The 15,959-nt window shown below is 43.8% G+C and overlaps 1 protein-coding gene across 1 annotated transcript in view; it reads right to left on the reverse strand.

The window, feature by feature from the left end:
- DNAJC2 (DnaJ heat shock protein family (Hsp40) member C2) overlaps positions 1-15,959 on the reverse strand; it is a 155,134-nt gene that overhangs the window by 53,731 nt on the left and 85,444 nt on the right. The window lies entirely within an intron of this gene.

Genomic DNA, 15,959 nt, shown 5'->3' on the forward strand with positions numbered 1-15,959 from the left:
TTTGTGAAAATCCTTGGAGCAGTGGCTAATCCGAAAGGAAGCGCCACGAACTGGTAATGTTTGTCCAGGAATGCAAACCTTAGGAACCGATGATGTTCCTTGTGGATAGGAATATGTAGATACGCATCCTTTAAATCCACCGTGGTCATGAATTGACCCTCCTGGATGGAAGGAAGAATAGTTCGAATGGTTTCCATCTTGAAAGATGGAACCTTGAGAAACTTGTTTAAGATCTTGAGATCTAAGATTGGTCTGAACGTTCCCTCTTTTTTGGGAACTATGAACAGATTGGAGTAGAACCCCATCCCTTGTTCTCTTAGTGGAACAGGATGAATCACTCCCATTTTTAACAGGTCTTCTACACAATGTAAGAACGCCTGTCTTTTTATGTGGTCTGAAGACAACTGAGACCTGTGGAACCTCCCCCTTGGGGGAAGTCCCTTGAATTCCAGAAGATAACCCTGGGAGACTATTTCTAGCGCCCAAGGATCCAGAACATCTCTTGCCCAAGCCTGAGCGAAGAGAGAGAGTCTGCCCCCCACCAGATCCGGTCCCGGATCGGGGGCCAATATTTCATGCTGTCTTGGTAGCAGTGGCAGGCTTCTTGGCCTGCTTTCCCTTGTTCCAGCCTTGCATTGGTCTCCAAGCTGGCTTGGCTTGAGAAGTATTACCCTCTTGCTTAGAGGACGTAGCACTTTGGGCTGGTCCGTTTTTACGAAAGGGACGAAAATTGGGTCTATTTTTCGCCTTGAAAGGCCGATCCTGAGGAAGGGCGTGGCCCTTACCCCCAGTGATATCCGAGATAATCTCTTTCAAGTCAGGGCCAAACAGCGTTTTCCCCTTGAAAGGAATGTTTAGTAGCTTGTTCTTGGAAGACGCGTCAGCCGACCAAGATTTCAACCAAAGCGCTCTGCGCGCCACAATAGCAAACCCAGAATTCTTAGCCGCTAACCTAGCCAATTGCAAAGTGGCGTCTAGGGTGAAAGAATTAGCCAATTTGAGAGCATTGATTCTGTCCATAATCTCCTCATAAGGAGGAGAATCACTATCGAGCGCCTTTATCAGTTCATCAAACCAGAAACATGCGGCTGTAGTGACAGGGACAATGCATGAAATTGGTTGTAGAAGGTAACCCTGCTGAACAAACATCTTTTTAAGCAAACCTTCTAATTTTTTATCCATAGGATCTTTGAAAGCACAACTATCCTCTATGGGTATAGTGGTGCGTTTGTTTAAAGTAGAAACCGCTCCCTCGACCTTGGGGACTGTCTGCCATAAGTCCTTTCTGGGGTCGACCATAGGAAACAATTTTTTAAATATGGGGGGAGGGACGAAAGGAATACCGGGCCTTTCCCATTCTTTATTAACAATGTCCGCCACCCGCTTGGGTATAGGAAAAGCTTCTGGGAGCTCCGGTACCTCTAGGAACTTGTCCATTTTACATAGTTTCTCTGGGATGACCAACTTTTCACAATCATCCAGAGTGGATAATACCTCCTTAAGCAGAATGCGGAGATGTTCCAACTTAAATTTAAATGCAATTACATCAGGTTCAGCCTGTTGAGAAATGTTCCCTGAATCAGTAATTTCTCCCTCAGACAAAACCTCCCTGGCCCCCTCAGATTGGGTTAGGGGCCCTTCAGAGATATTAATATCAGCGTCGTCATGCTCTTCAGTAACTAAAACAGAGCAGCCACGCTTACGCTGACAAGGGTTCATTTTGGCTAAAATGTTTTTGACAGAATTATCCATTACAGCCGTTAATTGTTGCATAGTAAGCAGTATTGGCGCGCTAGATGTACTAGGGGCCTCCTGAGTGGGCAAGACTCGTGTAGACGAAGGAGGGAATGATGCAGTACCATGCTTACTCCCCTCACTTGAGGAATCATCTTGGGCATCATTGTCATTATCACATAAATCACATTTATTTAAATGAACAGGAATTCTGGCTTCCCCACATTCAGAACACAGTCTATCTGGTAGTTCAGACATGTTAAACAGGCATAAACTTGATAATAAAGTACAAAAAACGTTTTAAAATAAAACCGTTACTGTCACTTTAAATTTTAAACTGAACACACTTTATTACTGCAATTGCGAAAAAACATGAAGGAATTGTACAAAATTCACCATATTTTCACCACAGTGTCTTAAAGTCTTAAAAGTATTGCACACCAAATTTGGAAGCTTTAACCCTTAAAATAACGGAACCGGAGCCGTTTTAACACTTTAACCCCTTTACAGTCCCTGGTATCTGCTTTGCTGAGACCCAACCAAGCCCAAAGGGGAATACGATACCAAATGACGCCTTCAGAAAGTCTTTTCTAAGTATCAGAGCTCCTCTCACATGCGACTGCATGCCATGCCTCTCAAAAACAAGTGCGCCACACCGGCGCGAAAATGAGGCTCTGCTTATGCTTTGGGAAAGCCCCAGAGAAATAAGGTGTCTAATACAGTGCCTGCCGATATTATAATATCAATAAACCCAGATAAAATGATTCCTCAAAGCTAAATATGTTTTAAAACTGAATCGATTTAGCCCAGAAAAGTCTACAATCTTAATAAGCCCTTGTGAAGCCCTTATTTACCATCGTAATAAACATGGCTTACCGGATCCCATAGGGAAAAATGACAGCTTCCAGCATTACATCGTCTTGTTAGAATGTGTCATACCTCAAGCAGCAAGAGACTGCACACTGTTCCCCCAACTGAAGTTAATTGCTCTCAACAGTCCTGTGTGGAACAGCCATGGATTTTAGTTACGGTGCTAAAATCATTTTCCTCATACAAACAGAAATCTTCATCTCTTTTCTGTTTCTGAGTAAATAGTACATACCAGCACTATTTTAAAATAACAAACTCTTGATTGAATAATAAAAACTACAGTTAAACACTAAAAAACTCTAAGCCATCTCCGTGGAGATGTTGCCTGTACAACGGCAAAGAGAATGACTGGGGTAGGCGGAGCCTAGGAGGGATCATGTGACCAGCTTTGCTGGGCTCTTTGCCATTTCCTGTTGGGGAAGAGAATATCCCACAAGTAAGGATGACGCCGTGGACCGGACACACCTATGTTGGAGAAATGACAGCTTCCAGCATTACATCGTCTTGTTAGAATGTGTCATACCTCAAGCAGCAAAAGTCTGCTCACTGTTCCCCCAACTGAAGTTAATTCCTCTCAACAGTCCTGTGTGGAACAGCCATCGATTTTAGTAACGGTTGCTAAAATCATTTTCCTCTTACAAACAGAAATCTTCATCTCTTTTCTGTTTCAGAGTAAATAGTACATACCAGCACTATTTCAAAATAACAAACTCTTGATTGAATAATAAAAACTACAGTTAAACACCAAAAAACTCTAAGCCATCTCCGTGGAGATGTTGCCTGTACAACGGCAAAGAGAATGACTGGGGAAGGCGGAGCCTAGGAGGGATCATGTGACCAGCTTTGCTGGGCTCTTTGCCATTTCCTGTTGGGGAAGAGAATATCCCACAAGTAAGGATGACGCCGTGGACCGGACACACCTATGTTGGAGAAACCAGAATTTTTCGCCGCTAACCTAGCCAATTGCAAAGTGGCGTCTAGGGTGAAAGAATTAGCCAATTTGAGAGCATGAATTCTGTCCATAATCTCCTCATAAGAAGAATTTTTATTGAGCGCCTTTTCTAGTTCATCGAACCAGAAACACGCTGCTGTAGTGACAGGAACAATGCATGAAATTGGTTGTAGAAGGTAACCTTGCTGAACAAACATCTTTTTAAGCAAACCCTCTAATTTTTTATCCATAGGATCTTTGAAAGCACAACTATCTTCTATGGGTATAGTGGTGCGTTTGTTTAGAGTAGAAACCGCCCCCTCGACCTTGGGGACTGTCTGCCATAAGTCCTTTCTGGGGTCGACCATAGGAAATAATTTCTTAAATATGGGGGGAGGGACGAAAGGTATACCGGGCCTTTCCCATTCTTTATTTACAATGTCCGCCACCCGCTTGGGTATAGGAAAAGCTTCGGGGGGCCCCGGGACCTCTAGGAACTTGTCCATTTTACATAATTTCTCTGGAATGACCAAATTCTCACAATCATCCAGAGTAGATAACACCTCCTTAAGCAGAGCGCGGAGATGTTCCAATTTAAATTTAAATGTAATCACATCAGGTTCAGCTTGTTGAGAAATTTTCCCTGAATCTGAAATTTCTCCCTCAGACAAAATCTCCCTGGCCCCCTCAGACTGGTGTAGGGGCACTTCAGAACCAATATCATCAGCGTCCTCATGCTCTTCAGTATTTTCTAAAACAGAGCAGTCGCGCTTTCGCTGATAAGTGGGCATTTTGGCTAAAATGTTTTTGATAGAATTATCCATTACAGCCGTTAATTGTTGCATAGTAAGGAGTATTGGCGCACTAGATGTACTAGGGGCCTCCTGTGTGGGCAAGACTGGTGTAGACGAAGGAGGGGATGATGCAGTACCATGCTTACTCCCCTCACTTGAGGAATCATCTTGGGCATCATTTTCTCTAAATTTTGTGTCACATAAATCACATCTATTTAAATGAGAAGGAACCTTGGCTTCCCCACATACAGAACACAGTCTATCTGGTAGTTCAGACATGTTAAACAGGCATAAACTTGATAACAAAGTACAAAAAACGTTTTAAAATAAAACCGTTACTGTCACTTTAAATTTTAAACTGAACACACTTTATTACTGCATATGTGAAAAAGTATGAAGGAATTGTTCAAAATTCACCAAAATTTCACCACAGTGTCTTAAAGCATTAAAAGTATTGCACACCAAATTTGGAAGCTTTAACCCTTAAAATAACGGAACCGGAGCCGTTTTTATATTTAACCCCTTTACAGTCCCTGGTATCTGCTTTGCTGAGACCCAACCAAGCCCAAAGGGGAATACGATACCAAATGACGCCTTCAGAAAGTCTTTTCTATGTATCAGAGCTCCTCACACATGCATCTGCATGTCATGCTTCCCAAAAACAAGTGCGCAATAGAGGCGCGAAAATGAGACTCTGCCTATGATTAGGGAAAGCCCCTAGAGAATAAGGTGTCCAATACAGTGCCTGCCGGTTATTTTACATAGTTCCCAAGATTAAAATAATTCCTCAAGGCTATGGAGTATAAAATATGCTTATATATAAATCGTTTTAGCCCAGAAAATGTCTACAGTCTTAAAAGCCCTTGTGAAGCCCTTTTTTTCTTAATGTAATAAAAATGGCTTACCGGATCCCATAGGGAAAATGACAGCTTCCAGCATTACATCGTCTTGTTAGAAATGTGTCATACCTCAAGCAGCAAATGTCTGCTCACTGTTTCCCCCAACTGAAGTTAATTCCTCTCAACAGTCCTGTGTGGAAACAGCCATCGATTTTAGTAACGGTTGCTAAAATCATTTTCCTCTTACAAACAGAAATCTTCATCTCTTTTCTGTGTCAGAGTAAATAGTACATACCAGCACTATTTTAAAATAACAAACTCTTGATTGAATAATAAAAACTACAGTTAAACACCAAAAAACTCTAAGCCATCTCCGTGGAGATGTTGCCTGTACAACGGCAAAGAGAATGACTGGGGAAGGCGGAGCCTAGGAGGGATCATGTGACCAGCTTTGCTGGGCTCTTTGCCATTTCCTGTTGGGGAAGAGAATATCCCACAAGTAAGGATGACGCCGTGGACCGGACACACCTATGTTGGAGAAACAAGGTTTAAACTCCATGGCGGAGCAACAGTTTTAAATACAGGCTTAATCCTGGCCAAAGCCTGACAAAAAGCCTGAACGTCTGGAACTTCTGACAGACGTTTGTGCAACAGAATGGACAGAGCTGAGATCTGTCCCTTTAAGGAACTAGCGGATAAACCCTTTTCTAAGCCTTCTTGTAGAAAAGACAATATCCTAGGAATCCTAACCTTACTCCAAGAGTAACCTTTGGATTCGCACCAATATAGGTATTTACGCCATATTTTATGGTAAATCTTTCTGGTAACAGGCTTCCTAGCCTGTATTAAGGTATCAATTACTGACTCAGAAAATCCACGTTTTGATAAAATAAAGCGTTCAATTTCCAGGCAGTCAGCTTCAGAGAAATTAGATTTTGATGTTTGAAGGGACCCTGAATCAGAAGGTCCTGTCTCAGAGGCAGAGACCAAGGTGGACAGGATGACATGTCCACTAGATCTGCATACCAGGTCCTGCGTGGCCACGCAGGCGCTATTAGAATCACCGATGCTCTCTCCTGTTTGATCCTGGCAATCAATCGAGGAAGCATCGGGAAGGGTGGAAACACATAAGCTCTCCCGAAAGTCCAGGGTGCTGTTAAAGCATCTACCAGGGTCGCTTCCGGATCCCTGGATCTGGACCCGTAACGAGGAAGCTTGGCGTTCTGTCGAGACGCCATGAGATCTATTTCTGGTTTGCCCCAACGTCGAAGTATTTGGGCAAAGACCTCCGGATGAAGTTCCCACTCCCCCGGATGAAAAGTCTGACGACTTAAGAAATCCGCCTCCCAGTTCTCCACTCCCGGAATGTGGATTGCTGATAGGTGGCAAGAGTGAGACTCTGCCCAGCGAATTATCTTTGATACTTCCATCATCGCTAGGGAGCTTCTTGTCCCTCCTTGATGGTTGATGTAAGCTACAGTCGTGATGTTGTCCGACTGAAATCTGATGAACCCCCGAGTTGTTAATTGGGGCCAAGCCAGAAGGGCATTGAGAACTGCTCTCAATTCCAGAATGTTTATTGGCAGGAGACTCTCCTCCTGAGTCCATGATCCCTGAGCCTTCAGGGAATTCCAGACAGCGCCCCAACCTAGCAGGCTGGCGTCTGTTGTTACAATCGTCCATTCTGGCCTGCTGAATGGCATCCCCCTGGACAGATGTGGCCGAGAAAGCCACCACAGAAGAGAATTTCTGGTCTCTTGATCCAGATTCAGAGTAGGGGACAAATCTGAGTAATCCCCATTCCACTGACTTAGCATGCACAATTGCAGCGGTCTGAGGTGTAAGCGTGCAAAGGGTACTATGTCCATTGCCGCTACCATTAAGCCGATCACCCCCATGCATTGAGCCACTGACGGGTGTTGAATGGAATGAAGGACACGGCAAGCGTTTTGAAGTTTTGTTAACCTGTCTTCTGTCAGGTAGATCTTCATTTCTACAGAATCTATAAGAGTCCCCAAGAAGGGAACTCTTGTGAGTGGAAGGAGAGAACTCTTCTTTTCGTTTATCTTCCACCCATGCGATCTTAGAAATGCCAGTACTAACTCTGTATGAGACTTGGCAGTTTGAAAGCTTGAAGCTTGTATCAGAATGTCGTCTAGGTATGGAGCTACCGAAATTCCTCGCGGTCTTAGCACCGCCAGAAGAGCCCCCAGAACCTTTGTGAAGATTCTTGGAGCCGTAGCCAACCCGAATGGAAGAGCTACAAACTGGTAGTGCCTGTCTAGGAAGGCAAACCTTAGATACTGGTAATGATCTCTGTGAATCGGAATGTGAAGGTAAGCATCCTTTAAATCCACTGTGGTCATGTACTGACCCTTTTGGATCATGGGTAGAATTATCCGAATAGTTTCCATTTTGAACGATGGAACTCTTAGGAATTTGTTTAGGATCTTTAAATCCAAGATTGGTCTGAAGGTTCCTTCTTTCTTGGGAACCACAAACAGATTTGAGTAAAATCCCTGTCCGTGTTCCGACCGCGGAACCGGATGGATCACTCCCATTAGTAACAGATCTTGTACGCAGCGTAGAAACGCCTCCTTCTTTATTTGGTTTGTTGACAACCTTGACAGATGGAATCTCCCTTTTGGAGGAGAGGTTTTGAAATCCAGAAGGTATCCCTGAGATATGATCTCTAGTGCCCAGGGATCCTGGACATCTCTTGACCAAGCCTGGGCGAAGAGAGAAAGTCTGCCCCCCACTAGATCCGTTCCCGGATCGGGGGCCCTCAATTCATGCCGTCTTAGGGGCAGCAGCAGGTTTTCTGGCCTGCTTGCCCTTGTTCCAGGACTGGTTAGGTCTCCAGCCTTGTCTGTAACGAGCAACAGCTCCTTCCTGTTTTGGAGCAGAGGAAGTTGATGCTGCTCCTGCTTTGAAATTACGAAAGGAACGAAAATTAGACTGTCTAGCCCTAGGCTTGGCTCTGTCTTGAGGCAGGGCATGGCCTTTACCTCCTGTAATGTCAGCGATAATTTCTTTCAAACCGGGCCCGAATAAGGTCTGCCCTTTGAAAGGTATGTTAAGTAACTTAGATTTAGAAGTAACGTCAGCTGACCACGATTTTAGCCACAGTGCTCTGCGTGCCTGAATGGCGAAACCGGAATTCTTAGCCGTAAGTTTAGTTAAATGTACTACGGCATCTGAAACAAATGAATTAGCTAGCTTAATGGTTTTAAGCCTGTTTGAAATTTCTTCGATAGTAATTGAGTCAAGAGTCTCTTCCAGGGACTCGGACCAAAAAGCGGCCGCGGCCGTGACAGACGCAATACATGCAAGGGGTTGTAGTATAAAACCTTGTTGAACAAACATTTTCTTAAGGTAACCCTCTAATTTCTTATCCATTGGATCTGAAAAAGCACAGCTATCCTCCACCGGGATAGTGGTACGCTTAGCCAGAGTAGAAACCGCTCCCTCCACCTTAGGGATCGTCTGCCATAAGTCCCGCGTGGTGGCGTCTATTGGGAACATTTTTCTAAATACAGGAGGGGGGGAAAAGGGTACACCGGGCCTATCCCACTCCTTAGTAATTATCTCTGTAAGCCTCTTAGGTATAGGAAATACGTCAGTACTCGCCGGTACCGCATAGTATCTATCCAGCCTACATAACTTCTCTGGAATTGCAACGGTGTTACAATCATTCAGAGCTGCTAATACCTCCCCTAGTAGAACGCGGAGGTTCTCAAGCTTAAACTTAAAATTAGAAATGTCTGAATCCACTCTAATGGGATCAGAACCGTCACCTGCAGATTGAAGCTCTCCGTCCTCATGTTCCGCATACTGTGACCCAGTATCTGACATGGCCCTAGTATTATCAGCGCACTCTGTTCTCACCCCAGAGTGGTCACGCTTCCCTCTAAGTTTGGGTAATTTAGACAAAACTTCAGTCATAACATTAGCCATATCCTGCAATGTGATTTGTAATGGCCGCCCTGAAGTACTCGGCGTTACCAAATCACGCACCTCCCGAGCGGGAGATTCAGGTACTGACACGTGAGGCAAGTTAGTCGGCATAACTTTCCCCTCGTTGTTTGGTGAATGATGTTCAATTTGTAAAGATTGACTTTTATTTAAAGTAGCATCAATGCAATTAGTACATAAATTTCTATTGGGCTCCACTTTGGCTTTAGCACATATAGCCCAGAGATATTCCTCTGAATCAGACATGTTAAACACACTAGCAATTAAACCAGCAGCTTGGAAATACTTTTCAATTTAAATTTCAATAGTATGAAAAAACGTACTGTGCCTTTAAGAAGCACAGAAGTTATGACAGTTGAAAAACAATAAAATCAAATTTTAACTGGAAAAATGATCTATTTAGCAAAGGATTGTCCCCCTTAGCAATGGATAACTAACCCTTAAATGACAGAAAAAAAGTACAGAATATAACGTTTTTTTATCACAGTCAAGCACTATCTCACAGGTCTGCTGTGAGTGATTACCTCCCTCAAAATAACTTTTGACGACCCTTAAGCTCTGTAGAGACGAACCGGATCATGCAGGGAAGAAAAACAGACTTGTGACTGAATTCCTGATGCGTAGCAAAAGCGCCAAATTAAGCCCCTCCCCCTCACACACAACAGTGAGGGAGATCAGTAAACTGTCAAAAATTGAATAAATGCCCGCCAAGTGGATAATTAGTGCCCAACACAATTTTTCACCCAGTACCTCAGAAAAACATAATTTATGCTTACCTGATAAATTCCTTTCTTCTGTTGTGTGATCAGTCCACGGGTCATCATTACTTCTGGGATATAACTCCTCCCCAACAGGAAATGCAAGAGGATTCACCCAGCAGAGCTGCATATAGCTCCTCCCCTCTACGTCAGTCCCAGTCATTCGACCAAGAAACAACGAGAAAGGAGTAACCAAGGGTGAAGTGGTGACTGGAGTATAATTTAAAAGATATTTACCTGCCTTAAAACAGGGCGGGCCGTGGACTGATCACACAACAGAAGAAAGGAATTTATCAGGTAAGCATAAATTATGTTTTCTTCTGTTATGTGTGATCAGTCCACGGGTCATCATTACTTCTGGGATACCAATACCAAAGCAAAAGTACACGGATGACGGGAGGGATAGGCAGGCTCATTATACAGAAGGAACCACTGCCTGAAGAACCTTTCTCCCAAAAATAGCCTCCGAAGAAGCAAAAGTGTCAAATTTGTAAAATTTGGAAAAAGTATGAAGCGAAGACCAAGTTGCAGCCTTGCAAATCTGTTCAACAGAGGCCTCATTCTTAAAGGCCCAAGTGGAAGCCACAGCTCTAGTGGAGTGAGCTGTAATTCTTTCAGGAGGCTGCTGTCCAGCAGTCTCATAGGCTAAACGTATTATGCTACGAAGCCAAAAAGAGAGAGAGGTAGCAGAAGCTTTTTGACCTCTCCTCTGTCCAGAGTAAACGACAAACAAGGAAGAAGTTTGGCGAAAATCTTTAGTTGCCTGCAAGTAGAACTTGAGGGCACGAACTACATCCAGATTGTGTAAAAGACGTTCCTTCTTTGAAGAAGGATTTGGACACAAGGATGGGACAACAATCTCTTGATTGATGTTCCTGTTAGTGACTACCTTAGGTAAGAACCCAGGTTTAGTACGCAGAACTACCTTGTCTGAGTGAAAAATCAGATAAGGGGAATCACAATGTAAGGCTGATAACTCCGAGACTCTTCGAGCCGAGGAAATAGCCATTAAAAACAGAACTTTCCAAGATAACATTTTTATATCAATGGAATGAAGGGGTTCAAACGGAACACCCTGTAAAACGTTAAGAACTAAGTTTAAACTCCATGGTGGAGCAACAGCTTTAAACACAGGCTTGATCCTAGCTAAAGCCTGACAAAAGGACTGGACGTCTGGATTTTCTGACAGACGTCTGTGTAACAAGATGGACAGAGCTGAAATCTGTCCCTTTAATGAACTAGCTGATAAACCCTTTTCTAAACCTTCTTGTAGAAAAGACAATATCCTAGCGATCCTAACCTTACTCCAGGAGTAACCTTTGGATTCGCACCAGTATAGGTATTTCCGCCATATTTTATGGTAAATCCTTCTGGTAACAGGCTTCCTAGCCTGAATCAGGGTATCAATAACCGACTCAGAAAAACCACGTTTTGATAAAATCAAGCGTTCAATTTCCAAGCAGTCAGCTTCAGAGAAGTTAGATTTTGATGTTTGAATGGACCCTGTATCAGAAGGTCCTGTCTTAGAGGTAGAGACCAAGGCGGACAGGATGACATGTCCACTAGATCTGCATACCAAGTCCTGCGTGGCCAAGCAGGTGCTATTAGAATTACTGATGCTCTCTCCTGTTTGATTTTGGCAATCAATCGAGGAAGCAGCGGGAAGGGTGGAAACACATAAGCCATCCTGAAGTTCCAAGGTGCTGTCAAAGCATCTATCAGAACTGCTCCCGGATCCCTGGATCTGGACCCGTAGCGAGGAAGTTTGGCGTTCTGGCGAGACGCCATGAGATCTATCTCTGGTTTGCCCCAACGTCGAAGTATTTGGGCAAAGACCTCCGGATGAAGTTCCCACTCCCCCGGATGAAGAGTCTGGCGACTCAAGAAATCCGCCTCCCAGTTCTCCACTCCCGGGATGTGGATTGCTGACAGGTGGCAAGAGTGAGACTCTGCCCAGCGAATTATCTTTGATACTTCCATCATTGCTAGGGAGCTTCTTGTCCCTCCCTGATGGTTGATGTAAGCTACAGTCGTGATGTTGTCCGACTGAAACCTGATGAACCCCCGAGTTATTAACTGGGGCCAAGCCAGAAGGGCATTGAGAACTGCTCTCAATTCCAGAATGTTTATTGGAAGGAGACTCTCCTCCTGATTCCATAGTCCCTGAGCCTTCAGAGAATTCCAGACAGCGCCCCAACCTAGTAGGCTGGCGTCTGTTGTTACAATTGTCCAGTCTGGCCTGCTGAATGGCATCCCCCTGGACAGGTGTGGCCGATAAAGCCACCATAGAAGAGAATTTCTGGTCTCTTGATTCAGATTCAGAGTAGGGGACAAATCTGAGTAATCCCCATTCCACTGACTTAGCATGCATAATTGCAGCGGTCTGAGGTGTAGGCGTGCAAAAGGTACTATGTCCATTGCCGCTACCATTAAGCCGATCACCTCCATGCATTGAGCTACTGACGGGTGTTGAATGGAATGAAGGACGCGGCATGCATTTTGAAGTTTTGTTAACCTGTCTTCTGTCAGGTAAATCTTCATTTCTACAGAATCTATAAGAGTCCCCAAGAATGGAACTCTTGTGAGAGGAAAGAGAGAACTCTTCTTTTCGTTCACTTTCCATCCATGCGACCTTAGAAATGCCAGAACTAACTCTGTATGAGACTTGGCAGTTTGAAAGCTTGAAGCTTGTATTAGAATGTCGTCTAGGTACGGAGCTACCGAAATCCCTCGCGGTCTTAGTACCGCTAGAAGGGCACCCAGAACCTTTGTGAAGATTCTTGGAGCCGTAGCCAATCCGAATGGAAGAGCTACAAACTGGTAGTGCCTGTCTAAGAAGGCAAACCTTAGATACCGGTGATGATCTTTGTGGATCGGTATGTGAAGGTAAGCATCCTTTAAATCCACTGTGGTCATGTACTGACCCTCTTGGATCATGGGTAAGATTGTCCGAATAGTTTCCATTTTGAACGATGGAACTCTTAGGAATTTGTTTAGAGTCTTTAAATCTAAGATTGGCCTGAAAGTTCCCTCTTTTTTGGGAACCACAAACAGGTTTGAGTAGAACCCTTGTCCTTGTTCCGACCACGGAACCGGATGGATCACTCCCATTGTTAACAGATCTTGTACGCAGCGTAGAAACGCTTCTTTCTTTATCTGGTTTGTTGACAACCTTGACAGATGAAATCTCCCTCTTGGGGGAGATAATTTGAAGTCTAGAAGGTATCCCTGAGATATGATCTCTAGTGCCCAGGGATCCTGAACATCTCTTGCCCAGGCCTGGGCGAAGAGAGAGAGTCTGCCCCCTACTAGATCCGGTCCCGGATCGGGGGCTCTCGGTTCATGCTGTCTTTGGGGCAGCAGCAGGTTTCCTGGCCTGCTTGCTTTTGTTCCAGGACTGGTTAGGCTTCCAGCCTTGCCTGTAACGAGCAACAGCTCCTTCCTGTTTTGGTGCAGTGGAGGTTGATGCTGCTCCTGTTTTGAAATTCCGAAAGGGACGAAAATTAGACTGTCTGGCCTTAGCTTTGGCCTTGTCTTGAGGTAGGGCGTGGCCCTTACCTCCCGTAATGTCAGCGATAATTTCTTTCAAACCGGGCCCGAATAAGGACTGCCCCTTGAAAGGTATATTAAGTAATTTGGACTTAGAAGTAACATCAGCTGACCAGGATTTTAGCCACAGTGCCCTGCGTGCCTGTATGGCGAATCCTGAGTTCTTAGCCGTAAGTTTGGTTAAATGTACTACGGCCTCCGAAATGAAAGAATTAGCTAGTTTAAGGACTCTAAGCCTGTCCGTAATGTCGTCTAGCGTAGAGGAACTAAGGTTCTCTTCAAGCGACTCAATCCAAAATGCTGCCGCAGCCGTAATCGGCGCGATACATGCAAGGGGTTGTAATATAAAACCTTGTTGAACAAACATTTTCTTAAGGTAACCCTCTAATTTTTTATCCATTGGATCTGAGAAAGCACAGCTATCCTCCACCGGGATAGTGGTACGCTTAGCTAAAGTAGAAACTGCTCCCTCCACCTTGGGGACCGTTTGCCATAAGTCCCGAGTGGTGGCGTCTATTGGAAACATCTTTCTAAATATTGGAGGGGGTGAGAACGGCACACCGGGTCTATCCCACTCCTTAGTAACAATTTCAGTTAGTCTCTTAGGTATAGGAAAAACGTCAGTACTCGCCGGTACCGCAAAGTATTTATCCAACCTACACAGTTTCTCTGGTATTGCAACAGTGTTACAATCGTTGAGAGCTGCTAAGACCTCCCCTAGTAGTACACGGAGGTTCTCCAATTTAAATTTAAAATTTGAAATATCTGAGTCCAATCTGTTTGGATCAGAACCGTCACCCACAGAATGAAGCTCTCCGTCCTCATGCTCTGCGAGCTGTGACGCAGTATCAGACATGGCCCTAGCATTGTCAGCGCACTCTGTTCTCACCCCAGAGTGATCACGCTTGCCTCTTAGTTCAGGTAATTTAGACAAAACTTCAGTCATAACAGTAGCCATATCTTGTAATGTTATCTGTAATGGCCGCCCAGATGTACTAGGCGCCAAAATATCACGCACCTCCCGGGCGGGAGATGCAGGTACTGTCGCGTGAGGCGAGTTAGTCGGCATAACTCTCCCCTCGCTGTTTGGTGAAATTTGTTCACATTGTACAGATTGACTTTTATTTAAAGTAGCATCAATACAGTTAGTACATAAATTTCTATTGGGCTCCACCTTGGCATTGGAACAAATGACACAGATATCTTCCTCTGAGTCAGACATGTTTAACACACTAGCAAAAAAACTTACAACTTGGTTATAATCTTTTTTAGCAAAAAAAGGCACTGTGCCTCAAAGAGGTACTAACGATTAAATGACAGTTGAAATAATGAACTGAAAAACAGTTATTGCATCAAATTTTAAAACAACACAACTTTTAGCAAAGGTTTGTTCCCATTAGTAAAAAACAACACTAATTAAATTTGTACATAAGAAAAACAAAACAACGTTTTTTATACACAGTCACTATAAGAATTCTCACAGCTCTGCTGAGAGAATTTACCTCCCTTCAAGAAACGAAACTGTCACAATTAAAGCAAAAAACTGCCAAGTGGAAAATAATGCCCAAACATTTATTCACACAGTACCTCAGCAATGTAAACGATTCTACATTCCAGCAAAAACGTTTAACATGAGAATAGTTATTAAAAGGATTAGTGACCTTTAACACAGTAGTTCCGGTGAAATACCATCCCCAGAATACTGAAGTGTATACATACATGTCATTTTAACGGTATGGCAGGCTTTTCTCATCAATTCCATTCAGAAAATAAAAACTGCCACATACCTCAATGCAGATTCATCTGCCCGCTGTCCCCTGATCTGAAGCCTTTACCTCCCTCAGATGGTCGAGAACAGCAATATGATCTTAACGACTCCGGTTAAAATCATAGTAAAAAATCTCTGTCAGATTCTTCCTCAAACTCTGCCAGAGAAGTAATAACACGCTCCGGTGCTATTTTAAAATAACAAACTTTTGATTGAAGTCATAAAAACTAAGTATAATCACCATAGTCCTCTCACACATCCTATCTAGTCGTTGGGTGCAAGAGAATGACTGGGACTGACGTAGAGGGGAGGAGCTATATGCAGCTCTGCTGGGTGAATCCTCTTGCATTTCCTGTTGGGGAGGAGTTATATCCCAGAAGTAATGATGACCCGTGGACTGATCACACATAACAGAAGAAATTAAACGATTTAACATGCCAGCAAAAACGTTTAACCTGATAATAAATTGTCACAGAAACCTACTGCTAGCCGTTCTCACTGCAATATAGGCTAAGGTTTATTCATACAGTATCATTCCAGTGAAGTGCCATTCCCCAGAATACTGAAGTGAAAATATACATACATGACAGCCTGATACCAGTTGCTACTACTGCATTTAAAGCTGAACTTACTTTATATAGGTATTTGCAGTATTTTCTAATCAATTCCATTCTCAGAAAATAATAAGCTGCTACATACCTCTTTGCAGGTGACCCTGCCCGCTGTCCCCTGATCTGAAGT

Source organism: Bombina bombina, chromosome 6 (assembly GCF_027579735.1).
Source record: "Bombina bombina isolate aBomBom1 chromosome 6, aBomBom1.pri, whole genome shotgun sequence".
NCBI classification, from domain to species: domain Eukaryota; kingdom Metazoa; phylum Chordata; class Amphibia; order Anura; family Bombinatoridae; genus Bombina; species Bombina bombina.